At 35.8% G+C, this 14,433-nt stretch overlaps 1 long non-coding RNA gene across 1 annotated transcript; it reads right to left on the bottom strand.

The window, feature by feature from the left end:
* Positions 1 to 452: 452 nt before the first annotated feature.
* Positions 453 to 12,478, bottom strand: LOC105989677. Its single transcript, XR_001175254.1, has 2 exons — positions 12,446 to 12,478; positions 453 to 791 (listed from the first exon to the last, which is right to left on the bottom strand). It is a non-coding gene; the product is annotated as an uncharacterized LOC105989677 (long non-coding RNA).
* Positions 12,479 to 14,433: the final 1,955 nt, after the last annotated feature.

The following is a 14,433-nucleotide window of genomic DNA, read 5'->3' as shown; positions in this document are numbered from 1 at the left end:
TCTTATGTTAAATATACTTTTTTTTCTTTTTTTTAACAAATCATCTGTCAAACCAAAGCAATTGCTATCCAAAGAAATGCTTTTCCCAAAACAATTCTGGAACTGAAGGTTCAACTCTTTCCATTTAGAAGACATCTGAGACTTTGAATAGAAATTCATATCATAGCATGATAATATTTGGAGTACTATCTTCAGCCCATAGGTTAAAAATAATCTTATATTTTCTAGTAGAAAAACTATAATACAACCTTATACATATCTATTTGACTAAACCTATGGCAAGTTACTTACTCTCTCATTAGTGATATTCTCCTCCCCACATATCCCCTGTACTTTCCTTTTTTCTCTGTAACAGGAAATATTTAAAATAGTTGAGTCTAATCAACGTTACGTGATAGTGAATACATTAAAAGCATTTAACTTCCTGTCTAAGAAAATATACAGGCCAATGCAGACAAAAAAAGGAAAACGCTGAGAAACGTGTTACCAGAGATGAGTAACAAGCATAATGTTTGCAAAACTTCATTTTATGTCATATAGTGCCTGGATATGAGGGAAATAAAGTTTGAGGATTTTTTTAAATACTGCAATTTGAAAATCAACATCAGGAGATAAAGTCAGGAGAATGGAGTAGAAGTAAAAGGTTGAGCAAGCCATTTTGTCATCATTATACCTATAAGCTTTAACTTCTGGAACAATTGTGTTTATCTTCTGTTTTTTAAACCCATTATTTTATGAACAACTCTTGTTTCTTGGTAAATAAATCACCATATATATACATATATATATATCTGTAGCCATAATCACAATGTCATATTAAATATATATGCCTGTAATAGCCTCATATGTGTCATTTTTGACTCCTGAGCATTCTTTTATGCATTCTTCCTTGAGAAAGATTTGTTTGCTCACCAGGTTTCTAATGGCAGAGGAGCCCTTGATCAATGGAGCGGTCCTTGTCAGTTAGTGTCCACTATAACCCATCCTAATATGCAAAACTCAGAACAAAATGCAAAGTGCCCTGTTTTCCTATGCTCCGGTGACTCCTGTCTCTCAAGTACCAATGGCAATCACTTACTGATTTAGGGGCTATCACCATTAGAAATTGACTGTGTACATCATATTCATTGAATTCTACAATATTTGATGAATGCAGTGCTTTCTTTTTTTCCTGCACTGGTTAAAAATATGAAATCCAGGTGTCACTATAAGAAGCTAGGACCTTAAAATTTATGCTAAGATAGTTTATGTAGAGTATTAGGGTCACATAATGAAGAGGATTGGAACTAGGGGAGAAAGCTTGTATACAAAGAATAAAAAGCCCATATAGGATCAGATTATAGAAATAAGTAATAATTGGAATCCATGTGGAAAGAAAGAGAGAGAAGAGAGGAGACAGAAGAGAAAGAGAGAAAAGAGAAGAGAGTAGAACATAGGAGGGTGGAAGTAGAGGAGAGGAAGATAGGGAAAGGCAAGGGAGAAGGAATGGAAGAGGGGAGAGGAGCCAAGATAGAGCAGAGAGACAAAGAAAATTCAACACGGACATTCACGAGGATCTTTCTTAGTCTTTGACAAGTATTTTAATTTTCATTCCTATTCCCCATGCAGAATCATTTCAACCTTCTCTCCTCTTCATTTCAATGATCTTGGATGAGCTTTTGAGAGTTTCCACCCAGAAGTATTATTGGAACAGACTTCTTCTCTCTCTCCCCAAGAATAAGTGTGATATTCTCAAGATCAATATGAAAATTAGTGATAGAACAGAGCTTGTAAATCAGGTTGCTTCTCAAATTCCTGTTTGGTTCACTACAGCAGAGAACTTGCAGGAAGTTGGTTCAAAGTTGGAACCCAGTTCTATTATGTGTCCAAGTCAGGATAGCCAAACTCTCCAAACCATAAGATCTCCAAAGAATAACTAAGTTAATAATTTCTGAATCATTGGTGTCTTGAAAAAATAATTTTCCTATAATAAATCATCTTAAAAATACATTAACTTTTTCAGGTAGCTTTTAAGTGAGTCCAATTTACTCAACATTTGATTTAGTCTCATCCGGCAAATATTCTTCTCATTTTCTCTTTGGTCAAATCCTGCCTTCTTATACTTCAGCTTGTTTAAACAATAATAGATGTCACAATATTCAATGTATGTCCTAGGAAACTAGAAAAACTGAGGAGAGGGGCATGATTAGGAGGGATGGAAGTACAATGGAAGTGGTGATATTGATCAAGATACATTGTTTTCATAAATAGACATGTTGAATTGTAACCCCTTTGGAAAACTACTTAAAGATAATGAAAATATAATTTAAAAATAAAAAATAAAAAAGCAAAGCCTATGAGAAGGCAGTCTATGCTCAGCCTTTGGCAGCTAGACCTCATGGCCAACAAGGACTCTGCTATTGAAGTCACATTTCCCCCTTGCTCCCATAAAGGAGGTTTGCAGCTGATGATAGTAAGCCAACAGGGCAAGGATGCCCACGCTCAAGAAGTGGTGCCTGTCATTGCCACAGGAAGGAACAACATGTGACAGGTGAGAAATAGATGCCCGCCTCAATTTGTGCTGCTAAATGCCTGAAGCCTCTTTGCTTCTAAGCAGAATTCTTGGAAAACATAAAAAACACTTAAACAGGAATTAGAGCCCCGGAGGTTTTAATGAATGAGGATGTGTGGAGATTGATGTTCCCTTATTTCTTTTCACTGAACATTTATTTTGACTGCTTCTTCATTTAGTAACTAAAGCCCTAACCTCTTTGAGTTTCTCTAACATTTTGAATGGCAATGAGTGGGTAGAAAATAAAGAGAATAAAAACCCATGTTCAGTAAAATGTAGGCACTGGAGCTGACTTTACAAACATTCTCACATGGCTAGCATGGGTACTTATTCTTCCTCCCTCTGCAAAGTTTTACTTCAGCTGGGATGTCAGTCTCTGATGGGACAGCAACTGGGGTACCTATTTGCCTGTCCAGGTCTCTCAGCCAAATTGCCCCTATGATCATCCATATCACATATAAGAAATAAACCCAGTCATCTTCACGACTCCATTCCATGTCAAAGAAGAAACTGAGGTCCACAGAGGTCTAACTATTCACTTAAAGTTACACATCTGGATAATGATTCTGTATGGTTCCTAGTGTGGATAGTTTTATCGTAAAGAAAATTCGTGTTCTACCAACATTAACGTATGTATTTCATAATAATAGATGTTCTTAAAGTTGATATTATGTAGCTACTATATGTTAGTGCATTTTGGCTCAGATAAAATGGTGCATCTTGAAAATAGAATTTCTCTCCTCTTGTGGTGATAATTTTCCTAGCTGGATATCCTTTTGGGTGAGCAACTCACTCCTCTGAATGTAAAATATGGTGTTAGAAGATTATCAGCCATTCATATTTTAAAATAAGCATCACCAAGAGAATTGTGCATATGGCTTATTTTTCTTAAATTCTCCCTGAAGACAGCAGAGGAATAGTGTTCACTGACTGAGAGGAAGATTGTTTTGATTGAAGGAGAGTGAGGTCTACCTATTATTATATTTTGATGGTTGTTAATCCATATGTGTTATACAAGATTCCATTCTCTCTTGAATATTATGGTAGTCAGTGTTTGGCTGTTGCTTTACTCTTTACCTGGATATGAAGAACTGGCAAACCTCTCATGCTAAGTTTCCCATGTTACCAACTGCACAGTACCATTTTCAGTTCACCTTGGCAAAACATCGTCCATCACTGAAGCCCCAAATCTCATAGGAAGAGCAACACATACAATGCTCAACAGCTTTTTGTAACAAGAAGGAAAATAATGTAGTATGGCCGATCATATTTTTCTTCTGTTTAAAATATGCTGGCTGTTTATTGTTGGTAGCCCTCATAAGTTTCAGACCCAGGAGCCAGAACTATTTGTACATGAATGGGTATCCTTTCCCACCAACTGACTCAATAATACATGCCCATGTATTTAGACTCACCCAGTTATTGTTAATAGCAAAACACAGATTCACTCAAGTATTTCCTGAATTTCCCTGAGCTAGTCATTTCAAATCTTTTTTAAAAATTTATTTTACTAGTAATTTTTTATTTCTACAATTAACCTTTTATTTACATTTTGAAACAGCATTTTTATTATTATTAAGTAGTTTTACATAGGAGTTGCCATTCACCAAAGTAGTTTATGAATACAGTGCAGCTCGATCCATGTCACCTCTTTCAACATTCTCACCCACCCCTCCCAATCTTACCTCCCAATCTAAAAAACAACTTATGTGTACCATGCATCTTGATCTGTCACGACTTCAACATCTTCACTTCCTTTCCACCCACCCATGCCCTTGTATTACTCTATTCTGTGGTACATATAATGAATTCTTCCCTGCATTCTAACTCCTTCCTTCTTCATTCTCCTTTCCCCTTGTCCCCACCCTCCCATCTTGAAACATCCATTTCCTGGTACTTCTTTCCTTGGGCTTTGACTTAGTCTTTAAAAAGAGTCACACTATTTGTGCTTCCCATAGAGTTTATTGCACTTCTGTTCCTTCATTTGTAGCCCCTTGATTATCACCCAGTGTATTTACTGGTAGATTTATAGGCACATTCTAGCTACCACAAATGAGGCAAAACATGCAACTAGTGTTTCTCTGGGCTTGACTTACTTCATTTAATAGAATTTTTTCCTAAGTGTTCCTATTTCCTTACAAATGGCACAATATCATTGTTTTAAATGAATTGATAATGATATTGTGGCTATTCTACTATGGATCTCCTCAAAATTCACTCAGAAATTCACAACCCCAGTGAATAGCATCCTGCATTCTCAGCACCATACATGAAATTCTATAAACCAGCCAAGCATAAGCAACTTTCCCAGAGAGCTCTGAACACACCTTACTTTCTCAGGTATTAAAGGTCTTGAGCAGAGAAACTCCCTTTATTGAGCTTCCTCTATTTTATTTAGATAACACCAACTATTTTTTTAAAAGAATTGGCATGTGGATGGGAAGGATAGAAGGAGTGACTTCGATGAAGATACATTGTACTCTTAATCTGATTTGTTGAATTGAAACCCCTTTGTACAAAGGGGTTTCCCAAAGAAACTACCTTCACCTCCATTAAACCACATCTAACATTGAGCCAGGTTGGATGACATTTCTCTAGAGTGTTGTGATTCCACCAAAACTATGTCTCTACTTTTTTTTTAGATTCATTGTATAGAGCACTTAAGGGAATTGTCTCTGAGAACAGCATTAGAAAAACAAAGATTTGTTATTTTAACTTTGGAAAAAAATTCACAATATGAAAATGATCAGTTACTACCCTCTTCCTAAATTCCTGGGAAGATTTAGGCCAAGAACACAAACTAAAATAACTGTGGGTTCTAGCTATACCACCAGCAGACAGCATTCCCCCAACACCCTGGTGTCATTCTGTGTGATGAAAGTACAGTCAGAGATATAATAAGGCTGTCACCCCAGTAGATCAGAGACTATTGGGACCATCAATAAGCTCAGAACTCCCCAAGAGTAAGAATGTAATCATCTCCTCCATCTCCTTCAAAGCTGTGTTGTGAGTTTAATTTCCTTGACTCTGACTGTGCTCCTTTTCTGGGTAAGTAGGTCAGATACCTGTCAGGTTCTTTGTCTCTGAACATCTCAGCCAATTTGCTAACCATAAAAGAAAAGAGACAGAAAATAAATGGATTCTTCCTGATAATTTTATGGCAAGTAGCTGTTGTGACTTTTCACTCTAATGGTATTTCTGTTTCCCTTTAGGGGGTGAGTGTGCTAAGAGGCTAATCTCATGCACTTCCTTCCATATTTTGTTCCTCTAAAAAGGTTTAATAACATTTGGGGATTGTGTGCCTTCCTTGTCTAGTCTTATAGAATGACTAACTATAAGTACAGGAAGTCAAACAGCATATTTTTTTTAGCTTGTATGAAGAGCTTTCTATTTTTATTAATCAGCGGTCTGCAGATGCGAATAAACGCAATTGAACTCCAAATGAAAGCATTTATTCAGATTCTAGCTCCTCATGACAAACAAATGCTAAAAAGAAATCAATGATCCAGATGCTATAGTTTGATAAAAATGAAACCGGTGGCTCTTTGAACTCTAAGTGCAGACATCTAAAAATGGTGCACAAGTAATAGGGCTTGGTGGAGGGCATTTTTTTATGTACAACTTTCATGTTATTCAACTTGACTCAGTGCCATGTGGCTGGAGTCACTCAACTTGTAGGTTAGGTTCTTTCTCCCTATGACCTTAAGCAGCTCAAATACCTACCTCATCCTCTTTTTTCTCATTTGCAACATTTAGGGATACCTTGATATTCTATAACCCAGAAAGGCAATGTCAAATTAAAAAAAACACACATGAACTATAAAAAGTGGCTTTGTAACCTGTAAAATAAAACTGCATTCTCAGATCTCCATCCAGAGCAGTTTCCTTCCTCTTATATTACTCTTCTATGACTCATTAGAGCTTAATCAGAGAAAGAAGGTACTACTTTCAGTATTACCAAGAGGGAGAGTGAAAATGTGTTATCGTTTCTATCCCATTTCCCCTTCCTTCCAGAAAGTTCCCTGTGTCCTGAGTACATGCAACATCATCTCATTGCCTCATATTGTGAACTTAAACTGGTTGACCAGATGTCTGCTTGAGATATTTTGGCCCCATTAGCCTAAGTCTATTCAAGGACTGTGATATTTATCCTTGTTTCATTTTGACCTACTTTATTTCACTTGATTATCATCATAAGTTGATGAGATGTTATAAATTGATGAGATGGGGAGGTAGGATGAAAAAATGTTTATTTTATACTTAAAAAAATCTGAAATTCAGAAATGTAAAAGACTTGGCACAGTCACCCAGTCGTATCAGCAAAAGAAAGTCAGCAGAATCAAGTGTTTGATGAATTATTAAATGAAGTAGGTATATGTGAAAAGCAGAATTACTTGATTCCATTAAGTTACGTACTTAATAAAAAATATTTAAAATAAACAAGAAAGTTAGCAGAGCTTTGTGCATGGAGAGTGGCTTTAGCCCAGGAACACCTTTGCCAGTCTCTGCAGTCTCTGATGACAAGCTCTGTGTCATAGCATCTTCTCAAGACTAGAAGTAGCAGAATTCAGACTTTGCATAAGTCTGTGTACTCTGCATTGAAGATCCACACTATGTATAAGTGTATAAAAGAGAATTACCATGCCATCACGTGATACCACCCTTGGACATGTATTCAAAAGGGTACACATCAAACATTTACATGTACACACTTATTGTTCATAGTATCCAATCTATAGAAGCATCCCAGGTACCCTACAACTGATGAGTAGATAAAGAAAATGTGGTAAACATACACAATGAAGTATTACTCAGCCATACAGAAAAAGGATATGTATCACTTTCAGAAAAAAAATGGATGAAACTGAATATCACTACGTTAAGTTAAGGAACACAAGTTCAGAAAGACAAGGTCATTTTTTTCATATGCAGAATATAGACCTAAAAGAAATATACAGAATGTATGTGGGGAAAAAGAGAGAGGGAGAGAGACAGAGGGACAGAGAAAGAGACACAGAGAGAAAAAAAACATGATTTAAATCATGGGACTGTTTGGAGGGAGAGAAAGAAAGGGAAGAAGGATAAATAATGATGGAAGTTAAATAATATTGCATTTATATAAAGAAAATTCTTCTTTTCTTTGTGCTGATCCTAGAGTTTGAGCTCAAGGCCTAGGCTCTGTCCCTGAGGGATTTTTTTTTTTTTGCTCATGGCTAACATTCTACCATTTGAACCACAGCTCCACTTGCAGCATTTTAGTAATTAAAAAGTTTCACAGGACTTTTCTGTCCAGGCTCGTTTCATACAATGAATGATCCTCCAGTCTCAGTCTCCTGAGTAGCTAGGAGAGCTTTTCGCACCTGGCTTATTTTCCTTTATAAATACTTTTCATTAGAAGTTAACAATAATAGATCTAGTGGTAAAGAAAAACAGAAGAATGAAGGAGAATACATATGTTTGTTATCAAACTTACATACAAAGCTCCTATTGAATTCCTTGTTCTTATCATAGGTTGAGATGGAAGGGCCATCTGTTATTTCTGTTTTTGTAAAGTCTGGAGCTCTTGACTAGCATCTGAAATGATGCTTTTATGTATATTTGTGGAGGACTGCTCTTGGTTTATTTTGCTATAATTATCTTGTTTTAGTATTTCATGATGTCTCACATCTGCCTGTTTGTTTTAGTCATTCTGCCTGTGTGATCACATCACCTTCCTATGTCCAATTTCTCTTCTCTGAGTCTGGCTCTGGTAACCCAAATTACCACTTGGTAGTTTGCTTATGTGCTAGACATTAATCCTTTATTTCCATCTCCAGTCTTCCTCTTGTTCTCGCCTTTGGTTTCTTTCTGGTATTGATTTTTTAGTTCTATAATAGAAGTTGTTACTTATTCAAAACTTAACTTGCTTATGTTCTTTGTGGATACTATACGAGGTATTTCACATACATAACTTTCAGGAAATTAGTTTTTGCTCCATTTTTCTATTGAGAAACCAAGACTCAAAGAGTTGAGGATGATCTCAAGTTCACAAAATTAGAAAGGAGCCCAGCAGGCATCCATAGTTGCAATCAACACTGAGCTTTTGTCCTTCTTTCCTTCCCTAATTTTTATTTCCTCTCCTTCTGGAACTTCACACTGTGTTATTTCACTGGAAAGAAGGCTTGGCTTTTCTTTTACTTATTCAGAGGCATGAAAATTTCCCATGTACTGTTTTTCTTCCCCTTTCCAACCCACTCTGGTCAGCCCTGGGTCATAACCTATGGATTTCTGAGGAATTTACATAGTCTCTAAGCACAAAGAAGTAACAGGCTATCCTAATTGCAGCTAGAGGTTACAGGAATTTTCCAAGATGGTTTGCCATGTCAAATATGTCATTCTGTTATTCTCTTAAGCACACTTACACTATGTGTTCTAGCTTTGAGTTTAGAAATGCATTTCTTCCAGCTTAAGCTGTTACTTAGCCCAGACAGAAAAGGTTTGTATAACTATACTAACACTAATAAATCAGCAGCTGTAGGAAAACACATTCTTCAGCTTCAAAGGTAAACAGCTAAATTTTCTAGATCCTGAGTGACTACTGGAACACATCATTTTGCACAAAATAAAATATTGGCACTTGGGAAGGATAACACAAAGACCCTGACCCTAACTCTCTGGATTTTACTGCTTATGAAATCCTGTCTGGCACTCACCAAAGTCTGTCATTCCCTACATCTCTCCATTTTATGATTTGTCCTGAACTCAACTATACTGCTTATTGTGTTTGTTCCATATGTATATATTTATTGAATACTGACTATGTACCATGTCCTATGCTAGTTAGGAATTCATATACAAAGCAAATTCCATGTCAGCTCTCAAGGAGTGATATATGTGTGTGTGTTTATTATATATGTATATATGCATATATAATAGATACACACACATACACAAAGGTAGTCCCACAATAAAGTAATTAATGTCAGGTAAGAGCTCACAATTGAGAAATTCTAGGAGAGGAAACTAGCCACCAAATGACCCTTCTGTGTAGCACAACAGCAGATGAGCTTGAGTCCATCCATACCACATAAACACTACCACTTAGTTCCTATAGGAATGAAAAGCACTGCAGACAATTAAACCTAACCTTCTGACTCCTAGTGTTGTTCCCTCACCTTATCTGCATGAACTTTCTCCCACAGTCACTCATTCTTTAAAGACTGCTTTAGAAGTTCGTTTATCAAAGAGATAGTCTGATCAAAGTCAGGCGCCAGTGGCTCATGCCTATAATCCTAGCTAGTCAGGAGGCTGAGATCTGAGGATCGAGGTTCAAAGCCAGCCCAGGCAAGGAAAGTCCGTGAGACTCTTATCTCCAATAAACCACTCGAAAACCGGAAGTGGCGCTGTGGCTAAAGCGGTAGAGCACTAGCCTTGATCTGAAGAGCTGAGGGATAGCGCCCAGGCCCAGAGTTCAAGTCCGACAAAAAAAAAAAAAAGAGAGAGATAGTCTGATCATACCTCTAAATACGGACTCCTTTTGTTTGTGCCTTCTTGATAAAATAATAGCATGTTAAGCATGTTATTTATGACTTTCTATCCACGATCACAATCACCTTAAAAAAAATGACAGGTAGCTATTGGCTTTCTTGGTTTGAAATGAGAAAAGAGGTTTGATAACTTACCAAAAGTCAGCGTGTTTCTTAGGTCTGCCCAGATAGTGAACACAGTCCTAATTTGTGTGATCTAAGGAAATAGTACAGGAGAATAACTTCAAAGCTATTGTTTAAGTGGTGAATAAATGAATACCAAACCTGAGCCAAGCTCAGTTGATTTTGCAAGGTAGGAAAACATATAATTATGCCCACTTTGCAAGTGAAGAAATTCACTTTGCAGATGAAATCATCTGCAAATCTCAAGAATAGTAAGAACTGATGTAAATGCCAAGATTTCAACTCTACGGCTTGTGCATGGTCACCACCTCCTCACCCTGGGAAGCAGCAGCATCGTCAATGCCTCTTTCTGTTTTAATACCCTTTCACAAATCCAGATACAGAATGGTTATGTCCATGTTAAAAATTATGCTGAGTTTCCATGATTTTATTATTTTTGGTCTCCCATCCCAAGAACATTAAATTTTATATTCATTAACCACAAATAATCAGTAGTCATGCATTGTTCTCAATTCTAGGCTTTGAGAAAGCAGCTCTAGCTGAAAAGAATTTCCCTGTTACTGACCAACTGATACCAGATCAAAATATTTTGTGGGCTTATCTCAGTTCTAACAGCAAGTCACTCCTTTTTATAAAAATATCTTTTATTTTATTTTTATTGTTATTGTAAAGGTGATACACAGAGGAGTTACAGTTAATTAAGTCAGGTAATGAGTGTATTTCTTTTTGATCAGTGTCTCCTCTTCCCTTGTTTTCTCCCAGTTTTTCCCTTCCAATTCCCCTCCCCCACAAGGTATATAATTCATTTTCAGCATAGTGTCTAATGAGTATCACTGCTACATTTATTCGCCCATTGTCCTACCATTTCTGTACCCCCCTCTTACCCTCCCAAAGACAGATAAATGAACAAACAGGACAAAAGTAATAGAAAACAAAAACAGCAACGAAGGAAAAAATCCCTCTTGTTACTATCCTGGAGTTCAATTCAATAAACATCATTTTATATGACATATGCACAAAGCTATTGAGCTTTTGTGATTCTTTCCTAAAAATATCCTTCTTTGGTCTCACTGTGTGAATGTCTACAGTCCTGTATAACTTATCATGTCCAAGATACTTTGTGTCTTTCAACATTTTGACTGACTTTTCTAGCTTTTAATGGAGTTTCACTTGTTACTCTGCGATCCAGTGGCTCAAGGATTTCTATCTTTATTTACCAAATGTATCTAAAAGAATTTTCTATGTTAGTCTTGAGTTTCAAAGCAATTTTACTGGGTAAATTAAATTTCCTATATGAACTTAAGTATTTCTATTATTCAGAAATAAATATATACCAGAAATTCTCTGAGAATTAACAACTTATTTGTCAGATTCTGTTCTGGCTTTTAGTTTTTTTAAAATTAGAAATAAATGTAGGCTGTGTGGTGAAGGACAGGGTTTGGAATCTATTGTTGTGTTGGAAATGAGGCTCGGACGTAAGGTGCAGAAGAGCAAGACAAAGCTGTTCCCACCATGAGAGCTGCAGACCACAGACAGACTGAAACTCTTCTCCTGAATATCATGGCATAAGGGTCCAGCTGAGCACAGGCATTTCATCATGGGGTGAAATACGCTCATTTATAGGCAAAAGTCACTTGTTCCTTCTTTCTACAAAAGATTACATATGTCTGTTTCCGCTGGAAGGTTTCTTTCTTTATACTCACACAATTCTCCAATGGCACCTAGCTGTGTCTCCTTTAAATTATGAAAAAATTATGAAACTACCTACAAAAACATTAGATCTCACCGGGTAATGGCTTAGTCTTACTGGACTTCCCCAACTGCCAGCAGTAGGTTCTCATCCACATTGGATTGATTTGCTGTGAATTGGATTTCCAACTATGCCTCCCTTGGTTTGCTTAATTTGGCAGAATGGCTCAAAAAACGCAGGGCAGCTCATTTACTGATTTGCGATAAAGGCTTTGACATAGAATGAAGTTGATCAGCTAAATAGTAGAGTCACATATTAGCAAATATGAGCCTCTGTATCTTTTGAAAGTGGACCACTAAACCATCACCCCCAAATGTTTAGCCTAAGTTCACATCTTAAACATAATTAATTTAAATGTAAATGAATCAAACCCATTGATTAAAGAGTGGCTGAATGGATTGAGTATATGATTCAGTGATTTATAAGATACATAATGATGAAGAGTCAACTCAGTAGGAAGGCACAACAACTATATATGTGTGTATACTTACATACATATATAAATATATATATATATATATCCAAAATGCATAGACACTTGATAAGTTTGTGTTGAAAAACTACAATACACTAATAAAGACAATACACTAATAAAAACTTTAATACACCACTTATAATAATAAATAGATTATCCAGACAGAAATTCAAAAAGAAAATAACAAAACTAAAAAAATACTATAGACAATGATCTAACAGACATACTATAAAATTTTTATCCAAAAGTATATAAAACATTCTCCAAGAATAGCTCACTTTCTAGGTCTCTCTCTCTCTCTCTCTCTCTCTCTGTCATATACATACATAATATGATTGAACACAATCATATACACACAATAAGACAAATCATTCCAAGTATATTTCATAAAAATAATACAGTATAATTAGAAATACACAACAGAAGGAAATTGGAAAATTTCACAAACATATAGAAATTAAATAATGAACTTTTTATGATCATTGGGCCCAAGAAGAAACCAAAATAAAAAATTTAAAAAGTATCTCATGTAGAAACCTTGAAAATATTTTTAAAAACCTATTGGCATTAACAAAAACTTTGATCAAAGATGTAGGGTACAAAAATCAACATATAAGAGTAACTTATAATAGTTAATGATCACAAAAGGAATTTGAGGAAGCAGTGCCATTTATGATAGCAAAAAATTAAGAATAAAATGAGGAGGCAAAGGATTTATACACTGAAAAGTACAAAATATCCGTAAAAGGAAAGACACTCAGGGTTATAGATTGGAATTTTAGCATGTTAAAATGTTTATACTACTCAAAATAATCTACAATGAAGTCCTCAATGACACTTAAAAAATAAGAAAGAATTCTTAAAATTTATATGGAACCACAAAAGACTCCAAATAGCTAAAAAAAATTTGAACAAGAAGAGCTAAGCTGATGGTATCAAATTTTTGTTTTTTAAAAATATATTACAAAGCTATAATACAAACAACTAAAAGGTCCTGGCTTATAAATAACATAGATCAATAAAATAAAATAAAGATCTCAGAAATAAACTCAGACAAGCAAGGAAAACTGATTCTCACCAAGGTTGCTAATGGTATAGACTGAAAAAAAATACAGTTACTTCAAAAATTATCAGAAAAACTAGATGCAAAGGAATGATATCTGATGCTTATGCCATGTACAAGTCAACTAAAAATGAATTAAGGACTTACACATAAACCTCCAAGCTGTAAAACTTCTAAAGAAACAGCGGAAAATCTTCTTGACATTGGCCTTGACAAGGATTTCTTGGATATGATACCACAGCTGTGGGCAGCCAATGTGTAAATAGCCAAATGGTTCTAAGTCAAATGGAAATGCTCCTTCCCAGCAACTGAAAAGCCAACAAAATGTGGACAAGTTGTTTGCAAATGTCCACTACCAAGAATATAAATGGGGCTTGTACAACTCCATAAACCTGATTTTTACGTGGCAAAAGAAATAGGTAGTTTGACAAGAAATGTACTCACTACAATACATATGCATCTGTAACACCTCTGTACATTACCTTCACAATAAAGTCCAATTTAAAAATAATAGGTAGTTCTCCAAAAAAAGATACATAAATGACCTGCACTGTATAAAATTTACTAAATACCACTACTCATTAAGGAGATACAAACCAATACTATACTGAGGTATTATCTCACACCTTTTAGATTGACAATAGTCAATAGTAACATACTTTGAATCACAGAGATCACAAATAGTGCAAATCCTTAGAAAGCAAAAAATATTTGGCAAAATAAAACACCAGGAAGCAGGTACTTCAATGGTAGAGTCAAGGGGAAAATCATAGATAAATGAAGAGGAGGAGTGGGGGGAAATGCAGACAGGAATCCAATATATATCCTGCAAAATTAATGAGTGAGAGGTCGGGTGCGGGTGGCTCTTGCCTGTAATCCTAGCTACTCAGGAGGCTGAGATCTGAAGATTGTGGTTCAAAGGCAGCCTGGGCAGGAAAGTCTGTG

Source organism: Dipodomys ordii, unplaced genomic scaffold, assembly GCF_000151885.1.
Source record: "Dipodomys ordii isolate 6190 unplaced genomic scaffold, Dord_2.0 Scaffold57, whole genome shotgun sequence".
NCBI lineage: Eukaryota > Metazoa > Chordata > Mammalia > Rodentia > Heteromyidae > Dipodomys > Dipodomys ordii.
Note: the sequence above shows the minus strand (reverse complement) of the source record. Positions and strands in the feature narration are given on the sequence as shown.